Source organism: Lutra lutra, chromosome 11 (assembly GCF_902655055.1).
Source record: "Lutra lutra chromosome 11, mLutLut1.2, whole genome shotgun sequence".
Lineage (NCBI taxonomy): Eukaryota > Metazoa > Chordata > Mammalia > Carnivora > Mustelidae > Lutra > Lutra lutra.
Window position 1 is genome coordinate 57,849,565 of NC_062288.1, and position 13,663 is coordinate 57,863,227.

The following is a 13,663-nucleotide window of genomic DNA, read 5'->3' on the forward strand; positions in this document are numbered from 1 at the left end:
CTGTTGGGCCATTGGAACACTCTTTTCTGAAATTCTGGATTTTAAAAAAAGGCCTTACTACAAAGAAAGTGGCAAAGGCCTAAGTGGATGTTTAGAACACGAAAACAGAACTGAGAATCTGATATGAATAGCTTAAGATCAAAGCAATCAAAGCTGCCCAGAAAACTAAAAATAATAATGCAATGTATGGCAATTAGAAAAAAATGATTTTAAAAGGAAGTGCCAGTCTTATTGTGTTGAATTGGCCTCCTATGATGACAGCTGATCTTACTAGGTATGAAATACGTTTTTTTTTTTAAAGAGCTTTTGATATTCCTTATCTTCTCAGCAGTTTAATGAAAATTGAAAAGACAACACAGACTCTCGGGTGAGGTCAGCCGTACCTTTCTCCTCTCTCGTTCCCACTCCATTCTTGGCCAGGCCAGGACATGATTAGTATATTTTATTCGGATTTTCTTTCTTCCCAGGTAATGCATTATGTACTATCAAGTGATGTTTGGTAATCAATTCTTGATCTCTCCTGGAGGTCAGTCAATGACACCATCTAAATTGTCATCTCATTTCTGTCCTTAAAGAGAATCCATCTATTTCCTTTGAGCACATAGAGATTTCAGACGCAGGTAAGATACTAAACCATTCATGAGCAATATGACATTTTTTCTCATCAAGACTGTCAGACTTTGCTTTTATGGGAAGATGGACTTAGTTATTGAAGGTGTCTCTTTCATTTAAAGTTCCAGTTAATATGCTATTAACTCATCTCACCTCTTCACTATGAGTCTTCTACATATTTCTTAGCTACTTATATTTTGGGAGTAGAGGATGTGAATGGAGAAATAAGGAAGCTGGGGACTCCGATATGGAGAAACAGAGACTTAAAGTCAGAATTCTGAGGTTCAAATCATGGGAAGCTGTAAATTGCTGTATATTGCTACAGCACAGGATAGGAGGTAGACATGTTGGGAGTACCCCCAAGCAGATTAATAGGATAGAGCTAATATCCTAAAAGTTAATAGGACAAGAGTAAAACCATCGCGTGGCAAAACCTTGAAATTGTATGGCTCAGTTGATTGAGGGGGTCCGTTCAAAGTAAAAAGTTTGAAATACTTACATACCTACTGTTGGTGCTCACGATCAAAGTGTCTTTTTTTCACGTGCACCGTGGGTTATGTAAAGTTTTATTTCTCCTGCAGATCCTGACTCTTTCCAACCCAGACTCAAGTGTTATTTTCAGAAGGTTTGGCAAAAACTTCAACAGCCATTGCATCTTTCTGAATGCTTGCGCTTCCAATCAGCTGGGGGCCATTTTTGGCTTTTCAAATTAATAATTTGAAAAAGATGCAATGACTATGCATAATGACTTTATCTCGTCTACAGAAATGATTCAAAACAGCAGTTGCTACACGCACGTTGGTCTCATTAAGCGAGATTTTGATGCAAGAGCACAGGTACTGGTGTCAGCGCTGCTGTTGGGTAACTGCTTAACTGTGGAAATAATGGCAGAGCAGAAGGTGTGAGAGAGCATTAACACTGATCGTTATTCTGCTGGGGGTTTAGCGTCTCCGCTCGATTTTCCCTTCCATTTGGTGCAATGTACTGCACTTAAGCGAAATTCCTCGGGGGTTGCAAGAAATGTAATTGCATTTTTTTAAAAGTAAGGAATTTGCTTTAAAGAACATTCTAAGGAATTTATGAAGATCTTCATATCAACCCTGATTTTACTCATATTGTCAGTTCTGTCTCTGTTAAAATATCCCCATGAATGGTTTTGATATGCAAATAACGAAAAGGCAAAAAACCAACAAAACAACCACGCTCCCACCAAGTAAACAAAATCTTGTAAATTTTCTGGTGAGAAATACATATCTTTGGTAAATTTTTTCTGATTTTAGTTACATGTAGAACATCTCTTAACCAAGTCACTGTGTTAGATACCAGGCAATAATTTGATGGTCTGAGAAAATGTACAGTGAGGCATGTCCACGGGGTTTATGGGAAGAAGATTTGAAGGTCTCACTAAAGCCCACATTGAGTCCAGGGGGACTTCCTGCTTGTTCATGCACATTTCAAAACAGCTAGAAGCTCTAGATTTCCAGTGCCTGAGTTATGACTGATCCCACAGGCATAACCCTTGTCCTGTTTGTGTAGACAATCAGTGGGGAAAGCATTCTTGTTTTCAGTTTAATTCCACATAGCCTGTATTCTGCCACTCTCTTTGACTTGTTCTTTGAACACTGAAATGCAAAGGCAGCAACAGACCTTGAGTGAGACAGAAAAGTCAGTATAAAAAAAAAAAGGCTGGGTGGTGGGGGTGGGACGGGGGTGGGGCAGAGGTGGCGATGGGGTGGGGTGGTGCTGTTTCAAGAAAGATTTCCCTGATAGAAACTGTCTCATGAAATATTGACCAGTGCTGGTTGTGGTCTTGACCATTTTTTCAATGTTTTCTTTTATTGTGATAAAATATGCATTTCATAATATTTTCCATTTTGACTATTTTTAAGTGTAGAGTTCGGTGGCATTAAGTACATTCACATTATTGAATCACGACCACTACCATCCATTTCCAGAACTTTTTCATCTACCCCAACGGAAACCCCATACCCATTAAACACTAACTCCCCAGTGCTCTCTGCCCCTGGCAATCACCCTCCCACTTCCTGTCCCAGTGATACTTGACTCATCTCTACAGTGCTGCTAACTCCTTGGTATTCCTTGACTTTGGGAACTTTTTCCTGTTTATTTTTAAAACCCATCAGAGAAAATGCACAGCAGCTGGGGAAGGCAGAACCTCCAGGGATCCATTTGAAAGAATGATTATGCCAATAATAAAGCTTGTAAAAGGAGCTATCATCCCTGAATGAGGAGGCTCTCACCTAGGCTATGCCAAACTTAAGGCAACGTTTCTGCTTTGAAATGGCCGGTGAGAGCACATTTAGGCTGCAAATGGGGGAGGAATTCAATCACCTGCGCCCAGAAAGCCAGCGCAAGGAAATGGATGTCTCTTGGCTCTGGCAAACAGTTACTATTGAGAGAGGAAGCATTTGTTTCGGACTCATTGTGACTCAAGTACCACGGGGCCAACTGGCTCATTTGTCTCTGTTTATCTAATTACCAGACCAAGGTGAAGATTTGGAATGGTTTAAAACCTAGAAATGAAGCGTTTGCGGGCCTTGAACTGGATGTGGTCCCAGTTCTGTGAATGAAATGTAACTGTTTCCTCCATTCTACCCTCTCCAGTCCTCCCCAGTGCCCCCACCTCCAGGAGAAAAACAAAATCAAGAGTAACAGCCAATCTGAAAAGGTCTGACCCTAGGAAAAAGGCTCTTCTCTTAGTGGCAGAAAAGGGCCATTTTACCTGAATTATCTCAATAATTATTTCAATTCACCATTTCCCCATGCCTGTGGGGACACAACCTAAAATTAAATTATACTTCTGGTCCCAAGGATGTCATTCTGGAAAGTCTTGCTTATAATATATATATTTTAAAATTTTAACAAGTGTGCAGAGTTTACACAAGGAGAAAAAATAAGCACATAGGGACATGGATATCCTGCAAAGAAAAAAAAAGCCAACTCTAAGAACAATTAGTCTATCAGTCGCACTTAAGCATGCAATAAACTATTTGTGGATGCTCTTTAGGGAAGCGCTCAGTAACTCAGAGGGCATGAGTTCCCCAGTACATGCCAACTTCTGTTCCCATGTGCAGTACTGGGAACCTTCTATTAGGGTTCTAGGGAGATTTCTTTTAGGATGTGAGAACAGCTGAAGATATGATTTCTTTTTACATATGGATATTGCTAAGCACTTGGGGGCTATTAAAGGAAAAAATACATCATAAAAATGAAAGACTTTGGTAGGTTGTTTGATGTCACATATTAAATCATCATCACAGCAGAATATATTTCTTTATTAGATTGGTTGGGAATGAGACGACAGATTGATATGTTTTGATACAGGGAAGGAGTCACTCAGGTCACAGGAATGTCCCCCAGGAGGGCAGAGTTTTGAGGGTCTGCGGTAGGTCTGGGGATGGGGATCTAAAAGGGGTGATGGGATGCTGTGGGGTCTCAAAGAGAAGCTGTGCCCTTCCCCCTTCCTCCAACCCCGGGACTGTGTGGCTTTGGCAATTCTCTACAAGACGATAACTGGACTGGTCCAGGAGGACTAACTCTGCAAGGCCCCATGAAATGGATATGCCTAGAGAACTTTCCATGCAGAAAGGTGATTAATTGGAAGCAAACCTGAGAACACGGGGTAGGCTCTCACTCTGAGGCCTGGTTGCCTTGGGCCCCAGTTTCTCCAGCTCTGAGGTGGGATTCACAACCCGTGAGGAGAGTTCCCAAGTTTCTTTAGGAAAGATGGAGAGAGCAGTGCATCTCTTGTTTTGTTCTGTATTGATGCTCCATGAAGAGAGAGGCTGGTGTGTGTAAGACCTGGTTCATTAGGTTTGTTTGATACCAGCCAATGGAAGAGAGGCTTCTATTGAGAGAGAACATACCCAGGGCCGTGTATGGCTGCCTTCTGGCTGGCTCCATAGTATCCTGCCCAGTATGTCTCAGCTAAAGGACCTGAGGTTTCACCCTCCTGACAACTTGCGCTGCATGAGTGATAACAGCTGATGTAGGAAAAGGTTTGTTAAGTCACTGTCCTCCAAAACGTGTGCTTAGAAGCCTTGAGGCTTAGCAGACCCTGGCTTTAGGCCATCTACATAAGATATAAAGCTGGGTTGCTAGTTGACATGTGTGTATAGAAGAGGAGGTGTGTGGGTTAAAAGCCCAGACTTGAATATGGGATAGACTCAAGTTCAATCCTTGCTTCTACTGCTTACTGAGTGTATGACCTTGAGCAGATTGCTAAGTGTCTGTGTCTCAGACTCCTCATCTGTAAAATGGGAACATAGTTAAACTTATGCCAGGAGATTGTCATGAAAATTAAATGAGATAATGTATGTAAAGCACTTGGTACGGTGCTTGACCTAGGACCTTGTGGAGTGAATATTCTTATTACCCTCACTTTATAAAGAAGGACATTGAAGCTCTGAGGAGATAATTTTCCCAAGGGGCAAAAGTTAAGTGTTATTGTCCCCTTATGAACAGAAAGCCTTAGTTACTGGCTCATGATCACAATCTCTGGCTTCAATATAGGTGTGTTGGAATGGAACTACTTAGGGCAACAGCTTAAATCTTCTCTGACCTTCATGCGAATACCCACAAACAGCAGGAAATGATTCACAGGGCCCCCTTCTCTTCTGCTTTTCCCAAAGAGCCATTGTGGAAACTGAGTCCAGGCCTCCTTGCTCACAGGGCAGGACATAAGGAAGAGAAGACAAAATGGAGAATTTCAAGATACAGACCAGATACTCAAGAATAACAGAACCCACTAGAACCTGTTTTTTTTTTTTTTAAACGTGAGTTTATTTATTCAAAAAGAAATATTTATTCTGGAGAATAAATGATTAGAGAAGCATCAGATGCATCCAGTAATAGCTCATGCCTCACCCTGGTTTGAAACTGGAGACGATTAACTGGTTACTTTCTCTCTTCAAACAAGGCAAGTGATTTTTGTAATTTTTTTTTCTTATTGAATTGACCTTTTCTTTTTGTGTATAACTGAATCAACCAATCATTTCAACATCTTGAATAATAAGCCAGTGTTTGAATCTCCACATGGCCTTTGTATTGACTGTAATGATACAAGTCCGATTAATGAAACTGTTTACAAGTCCAATTAATGAAACTGTTTCACTGAATTAGATCCTCCCTCCCTCCCCAACCCCGCATCCAGCTGACCATTTCTTTCACTCAACCGAGTGAATCAGCAGGTTGCTGGGAATACAATCTTTTTTCCCTCATACCCTCCGTACTCACAGATAACAAGCATCCTAACATCCCAGGTATTCTACCAGCAAATTGGAAAATTGAATCCCTTTCTTTACTTTCTATCTCAAGATATTGTTGGGAAATTAATAGGATATGTAATGCAATTTAAAAACTGTAAATTCGGGGGCGCCTGGGTGGCTCAGCGGGTTGGGCCGCTGCCTTCGGCTCAGGTCATGATCTCAGGGTCCTGGGATCGAGCCCCGCATCGGGCTCTCTGCTCAGAAGCCTGCTTCTTCCTCTCTCTCTGCCTGCCTCTCTGCCTACTTGTGATCTCTCTCTGTCAAATGAATAAATAAAATCTTAAAAAAAAAAAAAATTTAAAAAAAAAAAACAAAAAACTGTAAATTCACCTCCTTAAATATGTTTCCAGTATTAATTTGTAATAGACAGAGATTTGTATAATGATTGTATAATGATTTAACAGTGGCACCCAATGCTTATTTGTTCTATTGATTTTCTTCTGCCACAAATGCACTGAAGTGCAAAATATTACATATGCTTACAGTTTGTTTTTGTAGTCTGTTGGGAAGAGAATCATAGAGCTGTTTAATCTTGGCATTGCAAAAGATCTGAAAGGTGATGTTGATGAGATAGGAATGTTTAAATCTTTTCAGTTTTCTGAACAGGAGACCAAATAAAGGTAAAGCATTTGATCTCTAAATAAACCCTGACATAACAAATGTCTCCCAATACTTAGCACGGTGAATAGAAAAATACGTATTTTATGGATTACAAATGCCACACAAAAGAATCTTTGGTGTGTGATGCTAATGATATATACATAATATTATAGTAGGGCACTTGCAGAGTGTCATTTATTTCCTTACTGTAGTGTGCGTACATTTTAGACTTCAGAAATAGGATTCAGAGAAATTGCCCTTTCTCTAAGCCATATTCACTGGTAATTGTCTCTTCATCAAAACTGCCAGTCGCCAACAAGTGGTTAGAAAACATAACCAATCACCCTTGTTGGTAAACACGCTCCTTCAGACCCGCCCCGAGCTGTTCCTCAGAGAGCTCTGCTGTGCACAGGGTGCCTTCCTGTCTCCTACACGTCTCACACACCAACTCCAGCACCACTGCAAAAGATTTCCTCATTTAAGTACATCATGATAAAGAGTAGCTTTAAGTGGAAATAAAAAAACAACAGAGGATGGGGGTCTCTACTTTGTGGTTCAACTCTTTTTTCTGTGAGATGTTTAAACATTTTTTTCCCCCAACATTAAAGTCTTAAAAAAATACAGTTTCAAGTATTTATCCAATATATAATGCCTGGGGTCGAAGTCTATCTTTCGGGCTCAGCTCCCCTGTTATCCCTTTCCCACCCCTGGCAGGGCTCTTGCCTCAAGGAGGACCCTTTCTCTTCCATGCTCCATCCTCGTCCGGGTTACCATCTTCCCGACTCCTCGTGTTCTTGTTTTACAAGCCACTATCAATAAGGCCTTTCTTAGAATCCATTCAAATGCCAATAGTTTAAGGAAAAACAAGAGTTTTCTTAATATTGCATTAGTATATATTTTCAATATAAAAAAATTTCAAAGCCAAAATATAGAAAGACAATAAAAATCACTTATTATCCCATACCCCAGAGATAACAGCTCCTCATGTTTGATATGGATCCTTCTACTTTCCGATCTATATTCTTAGCATTTTTATGTATTTTCCTGTTTGACAAAATTGGGGTTATACCACACATATTATATAAAAACATTTTCTCAAAACATTACATATTTTTCCACCACAAAGGCTCTAAACCTTTACTATGCTTAAGAATAACCTGGGGACGATGTTCAACTGTCTCTTGTTAGTTCTCCTGCATAGAGGCCTTGAACTAGGAAGTCTGGATTAGGATCCAGGAGTCTGTGATTTTAATAGGCTCCCCTAGCTGATTTTGATACTGTACTTTCTCAAACCATACTTTAAAAAAGATGGTTCTACAACATAATTTTTCATGGCTCTGTGGTATCCTATTGTACAGTTGTATGCACATTCCTTAATTCACATTATATTAAAAATTCTCACTTTGGGTGCTGTACATTCAAGTAGAATGAAGTAGAGTGATTTAAGGAAAAAAAGGCTCTGAGGTCCCAAAAAACACTGAAACTGATTTTATATGTTAGTTTAACATACTCATTTTGTTATTTCTTTCAAACTGCCCCCTTGGATAAATCCCAGAAATGAGTGGGTTCTCTCAGAAGTAATTTTTGGGGTGAATTCAATTGGGAAAAATTGTTTTTTAAATTTTACAGAAATTAAAGTTTGTTACAAAATCCAAGTGTAGCCCAAATATATTTATACCAAAATAATCTCAAGAAAATTCCATTGTTCTAAGCCCTTCTTACCTCTTTCTGAACCCTAGTTCCTCATTTATGGCTGACTTTTTGTGCCTTTATCTGTGATTCCTCTTTGGATTTCTTCTTATGTTCATATCATTCCTAATGTGTTTCCAGAACTCCCTTATTCTTGACATCTTCCTGTCTTATAAACTTCCCACCATTCCTCTCTACCACCATCGGAGTGCTTCTGTGGGTGGATGGCATCTATAACTTTTCAAGGGATATTAAAAAACCTGACAGTGTAGTAAATGAGCGCTTTACCTAATGCCTGGTTGGGATAAGGAGGATGAGATAACACCAGGAGGACCCGGAATCTGGTTTTCATGGTGGATTAAGCAGCTGACCTTTTGTTAACTTTGGAGGCCACCCATACTTAAAGTCAACAGCAGAGAACTCTTGAGAACGTTGCCTTCCAAGGGGACTCAACTGACTGGCTTAACCTCTGCCCCTAGCGGAATTCATTGTTTACATCTGTCTGTTATCACAGGCCTCACGGAGACAGACACCACAGCATTGAGGAGGAACAACAGCAGCTGGCAAGGCTAATGGGGGCAGAAGGTATCTGGGAGCACTGTTTACAGATGATCACATTGCTAGGTTTAATCTTTGGTTTAAGCCCTTCATTTTTAAACAAATAAATTTAAGGAAGGAAAACTGTTTATCTTCTCTTAATGTGTATAAAGTATTTATCAAACATAAATATGCTGGCCAAAGAAAAGACTGGAGAACACCCAGGAGTCCTGAGATGATGATGATGGTGATGATGATGATGATGATGATAGTGATGATGATGATGATGATAGGAAGTTCCAAAGATCTGAGATATTTAGCCAGTTCACATGAAGGGCTCCAACTGCCTCAAGAAGAGGCTCAGATAATCCCCACTCGTTAGCCCCGTAAGTGGCCTGTAAAGAGATACCAGGCCTCAAACATCTTTACTCTCCTAATAATGAAAGCTCTTGTGCATGAGCCTTTCCTACGTGACTCCACCATCTCCAGCCCAACTGTTTGAGCACAGTGGATCATTTTGTCCTCATGCCAGACAAGGTGGCAAAGAAAGAACCAGCTAGCCCAGGCATTTTGCACATGAGAGCATGGCCCTGAGAGGACGTTACATGGCAGAGTGGCTTAAGGAACCCGCCCACGGTAAGACAGATGAGGCATAACCAGAATTTGAACCCAGATCTGATCTAACTCCTAAATCTCTCATTTTTCTATGTCCTTCCGATTCTTTCCTCTCTGCCCAGACATAGTGGGAAATTAATGCTTTGTAACTGCCCACACACATGGCTTTCTAACAACAGCCTGGCTTATGTTTAGGGAATTACCATACTAAACACAAGCTGATGGACTATTGATTAAGATGATTTGCCTTTTCTAGGCTAATTAGATACTCCTTCCCAGAATTCAATTTGCTTTGTGAGCAAAGCATGAAAAAGAACAGGACACAACTCCTTCCCATTCATTCCAGCTTTTGCTGTCCAGACCCTCTGGAGTGGTGGAGTTCTTGTTTCTCCAAGCAGGTTCTACTTTCTTTCTGACAATTCTCTGAATTCCCTCACATCCTTCTAATAAATACCACATTTGCTTTTGTCAGCCTGAAACAGTTTCTGTTGCTTGTAAACCCCCCAGGAATATAAATCGAAACTTACTTGCAATTCTGAGTATGTTAAAGTAATGTGTTTTCAAAATCACATCTATTTTGGTATCAGTGTTATACTAATCTTGAAAAAATTTGTTGGATACATTTTCTCCCTCTCTCTCTTTTTCTCTCTAGAATGTCTCTTGAAAATTGGGGAAGCCTCTCCAACAAAAAATGCTTTGGGAAGGGTCCTAGGGGTAGGGAGATAATTACTATTTTAGTCTGTAAATGATATCAGTTTGCTCAACTTTTCTTTTTCTTTAGAGTCAGTCTTAGCATTTTATATTTTTCTTGAAAACATCTTGAAAATCTGCATTTGCATCTATGTTGTACAATTTATTGGAGTGTAGCTGATCATAATAATCTGCTTGTAAGTTTTTTTTTTTTTAATTTATTTGACAGATGGAGATCACAAGTAGGCAGAGAGAGAGGGGGAAGCGGGCTCCCCACTGAGCAGAGAGCCTGATGCGGGGCTCGATCCCAGGACTCTGAGATCATGACCCGAGGGGAAGGCAGAGGCTTAACCCACTGAGCCACCCAGGTGCCCCTGCTTGTAAGATTTTTTTAAATCTCTGCTTTATTTGAGGTTGTCTCTTTTTCATTCTGTATTTCGTTATTTGGGTTTTTCCCTTTTCTCGTCATCAATTTTACTGTAAGTTTTGGTAAATATATTGGTGTTTTCAAAGACTCAACATTTATTTTTAATCACTTAAATTTTTTTAAAAAGATTTTATTTATTTATTTGATGGAGAGAGAGACAGCGAGAGAGGGAATACAAACAGGGGGAGTGGGAAAGGGAGAAGCAACCTTCCTGACCAGCAGGGACTGGATCCCAAGACCCTGGGATCACGATCTTGGGGTCATGACCTGAGCGGAAGGCGGATGCTTAAGCCACCCAGGGGCCCCCACTTAAATTTTTTTAGTTTGCTAATATCATTGATTTCACCATTACCTTTATTTCCTTCTTTATGCTTATTCCGTTGCTGCTTCTCTAGCTTTCTTTAATTGAACAATTAGCTAGTTTATTTTCACTTCTTTTTGGTTAATGATAAATGTATTCAGATTTATAATTTTCCCTATTTTCCCTTTAAGTGTCACTTTACCTAATTCCCACAAATATTAGTATAGTGACTTCATTTATTTTTTCTTCTATTTTACCCTTTCCCTTGTAAATGAATTTACATGTAGATGCTTAACTGGTCAGTGTTTACAGGCCACATCATCTGTCTCCATAGGACACAGCTTGTATTTTTACGGACAAAAATTAGGGAGTCTGCTTGGCCTTACCTGGGTATGCCCTTCCTGGGCTTGGCCTGGAAACTCTCTTAATTAAGTCAGTAACTGCAAGTAATTATAGGGCTCATCTCATTTGTTTTTTGTCCCTTGGAAATCATTGTCTTTCATTGCCTGATTTCCAGGCTCTTAAAAACTGTTGGTTTTATATATTTTGTCTATTTTCTCGTTGTTCTCACTGGTGTGTGTGTTGATTGTTTTAGGCAGGAAGGTAAGCATGGTCCCGTTTTCTATCTCATTTGCAAGTGAAAGCCTGCTTTTTTCATTTTTTAAAAAAGTTTTATTTATTTAAGTAATCTCTACACCCCGTATGGGGCTCAAACTCACGACCCCCGAGATCAGGAGGCACGTGTTCTACCAACTGAGCCAGCCAGGCACCCCTCCTTGTTTCATTTTGAATGCTGCATAGTGTTCCCTTGTGTGAATCTCCCATAGAGATTCCATTCACTCTCCCACTGATCAACATTTGGGCTTGCATCCAAGTCCCACTACTGATGGCAGTGCTGCTATAGGCATTCCTCTGTGTGCCTTTTGGTGTGTCTGTGAGGGTTTCTCCTGAGTTACGGATCTCGTAGGGCTTACAGGTGTGAACCCTGGTTTTGGGTGCAGAAGTTCAGAGCCCCCAATTTGGCCTACGAGCATTCTGCAGGAAACCTCTCATTTTCTTCCTTGGGTCAGCTTCTCCAGCCAGCACCACATCCCACAGGAAGTCTTTTTTATTAATCATCTTGCTGAGAAACGAACTGTCCTGGTACTTGAGGAACTTTCCATCGGCCCAGCCTGGAGGAGGCTTGTCCCTCCTCTCTGGCCTCACAGGGAATGTCAGGAGTCTTCTTCAGTGTCAGTGGGATTGCTTTTCCGTTTGGAGATAGGATGGGGATGGCTCATGAAGCAGTTTCACCACACACAGAGCCTTCACTCTAGCCTTGCCCCCGTTCTTCCTCTGGCTCTTCCAGACATGGAGGGGAGGGGTGGGCCGGGGATCTTTGGGATCAGAAATTTGGCATCAGATTTTAAGTCTGGCACCCCAGGTTGAAATCTGACACACAGGCAATAGACTAACCTTGTACAGGTTCACTATTTCTAAATGTTAGAGAACAAATAATAACAACAATCATTTAATTTTGGCTTTTATCTTCCTGTTCATATCTTTCTTGTTTACTTAAGCATGTAGCCCGCTGACAGCTGGCAAGCTCACAGACAGAAAATGAAGACAGACTAGCTCTGATTGCCCTCGGGTTACCTCCTTAATGAAGCCCTAATAGGAATTCCTAGCTGTCCCTAGCTGGCCTTTGCTGGAAAGCAGTTATAAAGCCTTCACATTAGCTAATGCTCAGTGTCGACTTTGCTCTCTCCGACCAAATCCCAGTTTACTTCTTTTTTCCCACAACCACTAGAAGTCTAGAGTAGAGACAAAAAGCCTGAGTTCTACTTCTTACCAGTGGCATGACTCTTAGCAATCTTTGAACTATCTCTATCTGTAGAATGGGTATACTGATTATTCCAATCTCACAGCAATTCTTGGAAAGTTTAAACGAGAAGCTCTCTCCTGTGAGCACTTGGTAGAGGGATGGAATGTTTTAAGCTCTTAGTAAAGATTAACTCAGTGAGGGGCACCTGGGTGGCTCAGTGGTTAAAGCCTCTGCCTTCAGCTCAGGTCATGATCCCAGGGGCCTGGGATCGAGCCCCACATCGGGCTCTCTGCTCAGCGGGAAGCCTGCTTCCTCCTCTCTCTCTGCCTGCCTCTCTGCCTACTTGTGATCTCTGTCCGTCAAATAAATAAATAAAATCTTAAAAAAAAAAAAAAGATTAACTTAGTGATTCTCTGCTGAAGTTAATGTTGCTCGCAGGGGCATTTGACAACGTTTAAAGACATTTTGAGGTGTCATGTGTGGGGGGAGGAGTGCTGCTGGCATCTAGTGGCTAGAGTTCAGGTACGCTACTAAACATCCTGCAATGCACAGGGCAGTACTCTCAAAAAAAAAAAAAAAAAAAAAAATTATCCTGTCCAAATATCAATAGTGCTAAGATTTAGAAACTCTAGGCTAGCTTTAAGTATATTATTATTCTTGTGAACATAATATCTCTATAGTCTAGATTACCTTCATGGAGACATAGAACACTAGAAAGGGAAGAGATGTGAGAAGTTATCAAATCTTATCATCAGGTGGTTATGTTACCCAAGTAAGTGGGTGCTCATGGAAGTGGGATCAACTCGTATACCTGTTGATCCTAATCTCCTTATTGTCCTCTAATAAGTACTCAGCTTACTATCTACAAAAGAAGAGTCTAGGACACCCTATATATGTCAGCTTTATTCCTTTGATCTTAGAAGACAAACTGTTGCATCCTGAGGTTTCACCTTTTTTTTAAATGGAGAGCGCTTATATAATTTTTTTTACTTATAAAAGCAGTGCTACATACACTTGTTACCCAAAGAATTGCCATTTACCATGCTTCTTGACTCTGCTGAGTCTAATTTCATTCAAAGTTAGACCAGGTTCCACGATAA